Source organism: Cyprinus carpio, chromosome A3 (genome assembly GCF_018340385.1).
Source record: "Cyprinus carpio isolate SPL01 chromosome A3, ASM1834038v1, whole genome shotgun sequence".
Taxonomy (NCBI): domain Eukaryota; kingdom Metazoa; phylum Chordata; class Actinopteri; order Cypriniformes; family Cyprinidae; genus Cyprinus; species Cyprinus carpio.
In genome coordinates, this window is record NC_056574.1 from 8,498,529 (window position 1) to 8,504,264 (window position 5,736).

Genomic DNA, 5,736 nt, shown 5'->3' on the forward strand with positions numbered 1-5,736 from the left:
TGTCATGAATATATGAAATGTCCATTGACATCAAGTACAAGTTAGCCAAGCATAGATGAATCTTTTACCTGTCAGGAGAATTAATAGCGTTGAAGCGTCTGTGTTCAAGAATTCTTCTCCGTTTTTCTTCCGATCTCCATCTTTCTAAAAGCATCTCCAATACAAATTCTGGTTTTTATTTGGGACTTTGTCCGCGACAAATTTCTGAATTATAAGAGTCTTTTTTGATTTAGTAACATTAGACGTTTTTATCCGACTGGAGTTAGGGTAGGTTACAGCAAAGGCTGGCAACACGGATCGAAACACTGCAGACCATTGATTGGTAGATAGGTGGAGGAGGCGTGTCAGGCAGCAAACACAAAATGGCAACATCAGCATCAGTTGAGGGCTGCAAGTCCACTTTTTTAAATGGCAATATCCTTGGGACCTACTTATTTGTCAGTGATATAAGTATTTGGAAATGAACATGATTTCTTAATGTCTAGTGACACATCAGGGCCATTTATGATTAATTAGAATAGATTTCTTACATACAGCTCCTTTAAAATGGGGAAATAGCATTATGAAATAAATGTTTTCTCTCTAATATACATTAGCCACAATTAATGGCACCTTTTTATTCAATGCTTTTGGAAACCTCCATTTGGCAGTTTAACGGCTCTTTAAAATGTTCTCCTATAATGCCTGATAAATTTAGAGAACACCTGACGAGAGATCCAGAAACCATTTCTTCATTCAGAATCTCTCCAGACCCACTTCGGAGTTCCCAGCTCCATATTTGGTGCTTCCTTCTCTTCAGTTCACCACACTCATTTTCTATAGGGTTCAGGTCAGAGGGCCTGGAATGGCCTTAGCAGAAGCTTGGTTTTGTTCTCAGTGACCCATTTTGTGTGTGTTGTTTTTGAGGTTTGTGTTTGGATTATTATGCGGTTGGAAGATCCAAGCGGCTGGCTCATTATAAGATTCCTAACAGAGTCAGTCACTTAGTGATTTTTTTTAATCTGTTGGTATTTGATAGAATCCATGATGCCGTAATGTCTAAACAAAGATGTCCAGGACCTCCAGCAGAAATATAGGCCCACAACATCCAAAAAATACAGCCAGTATATTTCATTGTACACATGGGGGTACTTTTTTTATCCCTGTGTTCACCAAATTACATCTTGAGTGTTTGCTGCTAAAAAGCTAATTTTTGGTTTCATCTGACTATAGAAGCCAGTCCAGCTTGAAGTTTCAGTCATATCCTGATAACTGAATATGCTGGAGTTGTTTTTGGATGAGCTAGGAGAATGAGCTAGAAATACTCCCCAAAACAACATGTGAGTGATGTAGCTGCTGTTTGACAATTTTTTTTATTTTTTTATTTGGTAACACTTTATAATAACTGCACACTAGTAATAATTAATTAAGCATTGAAGTAAACAGATGAATTCATAATTTATAAAGCATTAATAGACATTAATAAGTAGTTTATAAATACAGATATAAATGCTGTATTCTTGATTTAAAAAGCTTATCTATAATGTGTTTAATAACTTTATTGTCATACTTTATTCATGATCACTTTATCATTTCTCAATGAAGTATAGCATTTTTTACAAACCAGTTATTTAGGAGTTGCCAGTGATTCCATAAAATCACAAAAGAAATTGTAATAAGTAAATGTAAGTAAAATTCAGGTAGTTATAAAGCATTTAGTAGTGGTCAGTTAACTATTTATGTGAGGCTCATCCTAAAAGTGAGGACTAGTTATGCCTTGTAAAGCATTTATAAAAGGATATTTAAAAAGGCTCCAGTTATCTTCTAAATAGGAAAGGGAAACAAACACAACTTACAGTGATACAGAACATAGAAATATTAACAGCCTTTAAATCTCATTTGTAAAAAGCTTTACAAGGCATAAAATAGTCCTCACTTTAGAACAACTCACAAAAATAGTTAACTAACGCTACATATGTTTTTATAACTACCTGAATTAACCATGATTACAGTAGAAATTCATGTTAATAAACCATTTATTAACACTCTAAAGTATCTATAACTATATGTCTGAATAATAAGATGTATGAATGCACATTTAAATAGTTTATTAATCATTTACTTTACAATTTCTAAGTGATCTTATGAACCACTGACCAACTCCTTTATAACTGGTGTGTAAATAATGCTATACTTCATTTAGAAATGATAGAATTGATCATTAATAAAGTATGAAAAAACAATTATTAAATACATTATAAGATATACTTTTAAATCAAATTATAAAGCATTTATATCTGTATTTATAAACTGCTTATTAATGTCTATTAACGCCTTATAAATGATGAATTAACTGTTTCCCTAATGCTTAACTAATGATTAATAGCGTGCAGTTATTATAAAGTGTTACCTTTTATTTTTGTTAGGTTTTCTGACCCCAAGACTATTTTCTGCAGTTCTCCAGCTGTGGTCCTTGAAGTCTTTAGCCACTCAAGCTCTCTTCTGCGCCCGTGCATTAGGGCGATATAGATACCACGTTCTCTTCCAGGCAGTTTTAGTAACATTTTTCTGTTGATAGGAAATTAGGGGGAATTATCACTGCTCTAGCTCTTTTCTTAAAAAGCCACTTCACTAATTTGTGAAGCTCAATAATCTTTTGCTGCACATCAGAAATATATTCTTTGGGTTTTTTCTCATTGCTTGATGGATGATTAAGGGGATTTGGGCTTTGTTTTTCCCTCACTATTTATATTTCTGTGGGAGAGCAGGAAGCAATGGCTGGATAATTTCATAATTATAATCACCCTGGAGTGCTTAAGATTGTGAATATGAATAGGAATATACTTCAGAGATATTTTACTCATAAGAATTTCCTGGGATGCCAATAAGTGTGTCCAAAGCGTGTATTTGACAAAAAAACATTTATTTCATAATGATATTTCTCCCCCATTTTAAATTCTTATTATCCAATGAAAGGTTAGATTTTTTGTAATTTTGTTAAGAAATAAAAAGATCCAAAAGGATTAACAATGCAGATTAATTTTCACAGCCTTCTTTGATCATATTTACCAAGGGTGCCGATATTTTTAGCCATGACTGTATGAATAGATTTTTATGTGTACACCTATAGTTTTTTTTTTTCTTCCTCTTCTCTAAAGCTACACACCATGGCCCCTCGCCCCTTTACTGCCTTTTCCCTGAGAGCAGGGGTTTATCTGGGTTTTGTTATGTCATGAACCCAGGAAGTAACTGTTATGTAATCCCTACCAGCCATTTTGTAGGCATTAAACTGCCAGGATTTTGAAAGATGATATTTCTGTTTGCATTGAACCTTCCAGATTCATGTAACTTTGCAGATATTGTTTATGCTCAAACAGCAACATTCACACGCTAACTTAACGTTAAAAGTGAAATCAGCAATGAACCACCCCTTTAAAATAAACCATCCACTAGTACAGTGGCTCTCAATTCCAGTCCTCGTTTCCCCCTGCGCTCTGCATATTTTGCATGTCTTTCTTGTATAACACACCTGATTCAGATCATCACCTCGTTAGAAGAGAGCTGGATGCATGAACTGTGTTCCAATTGACATATTCCCTACACGAGGAGTGTTCATTGCTCCCAACTCCTGGGCACAGGGAAATCCGTTGAAGTTTACTTTCATTCAACGATTTGTGCCCATGCCACCCGCCTACAGCATCTTCACACACAAACAAAACTTACTAGAAGTAGCGCGAAGTATGACATAATATACCTCTGTAAATAAATACAATTTAAATTCACATCTCCGCACACTTTAATGCCCTTTAAATGGAACACATATTTGTTCCTCAGACAGAAATCATGGTGGAATATCCTTCGAGGACTGTAATTCAGAACCGCTGCACTAGTTCCAAGCTGGGATCTTTCTGGACACAAATTAGTTGTTTTAAACCAGAAGTGTTAATGTCAACATTCTTTCCACTCTCTCATTTATCCAGCAAACTCCATGGAGAATGTCAGAGAAAATGAACATGCATCTGTATACTGTATCCAGTGTAGACAGCATCAGAAGTGATTATATTAGGTTTTATTTGCTTTTGCCGCAATGCAACATGATGTGATGCTGCTTGTGACACTTGCATTCAAAATAAAACAATTATAAATAAATGCTTTGTTTATAATGAGGAGGACATTTTAAGCTGTATGAACTTCTGCAGGATATTTTTAATGGTCTAAAGACCTCTAATTATGTCAAAAGATCAAGGCCAATTTGTATTTCTCATGTCATGACCCCTTTAAAAATATTTTTTAAGCTGCGATTTAAGATATAGAAGGACAAAATTTGACTGCAAGTATCTGTTAGTCCATAAAGGGAATGTTATTTATTTTATGGACAAAATTAAATGGTTCGACTGTCAGTGATATAAGCACAGCTTACAGTATTTATGAAGCATCTTGTTTTTATGTTTTTTATATGTTTTTATGTTAGTTTTATGCTCCACATATATTCCAGCTGTGCAGTAAAACTGTGTGTCTGTCTCTTGTTTTATTGGAAGCTCAAACCCCTACTGGACGAGATGGTGTATTACCAGGCCTTGAGAGTAAGTCAGCAGATTCATACTATTGTATTGATAATGTGTTGTTTATTAAAATTCATTAGCTGGATTTTACTTTTTAAACAAATAGTTTTATGTTTTAATTTTTTTAATTATTCTTTCAAATATCCACAGCTTCATTTTGATACATTCAGAGTAAGCTACGTCTCATTTCCTACTTACTTACCCATCAACATTTAAATAAATAAATATACAATACAAAAATATCTGGTCAAGTTTGGAAAAGCAGTTTGTAGTAATAATTGTGTTGTTCAGAGATGAACATCATTCAGGCGTCCCAGTGCCAGAGTATTACAGTGTTCAGGCAGACAGAGGACCGAGAGCGTGCTGATGGATCGCTATGTGTTCATTTGGAAGGAGAGGCTCACTGAGAGAGCTCTTTCCAGCTGTCACCTGAAGAGTGAATACAACTATGCCTTAAAGAACCCCACGGTATTTCTTTCTTAAATGGCGGTGTGTGTTTGATGTGAAAGGAAGTGAGGAGTCCACCGGGTTTCAGCTTCCACCATGTACACCAGATTAATCTCTGTTGTGGAATCGGGTCAGGAAAGCAGGTCCACACATACAGCCTGTCAGGTAAAATACACTGTAGTAGCTCTGTTTTGCTGGCATGTTGGATTCTGACACATAAACATGTATATCAAAATAATCTAAACACTTCAAAATATAGATTTTTTTTTTTCTTTGTCCTGCTAAGTATTTCATAGAGTTTCCATGTAATGGCTTAGAAAAGCAATGAGTACTTGGCATAGAAGCTCATTATTTCATGTTCATTAATGAAAATGTGTGTGGCCTTAAATTAAGTCTACACTCCAGCTTTCAGTATCATAACTGTATGTGTTCCTGTCTCAAAAAATGTAACTGTATATTTGTTCTGTATAGCATGCAGTTCATGTCGCCTTTGTTTTTACTTTCAAATTTTGCTGCAGATCCTCATTATGAAGGAGTATCTTCATTCTACATTGGCTTTTTCTCCTTCATTGCTGTTGGTCTCGTCATCATGACTGCAGCAGTGATCATGACCACCGTTAAGAGCAAAGCTAAAGGTGTGTGTTTCATCCAAACTCATTCTCATATCTAATATTCAAATGCACACATAAAACTATACAAAATTTGTTATAACATCTGGTTTTAAATAAAGGCTACAAGCCCAAAGAAC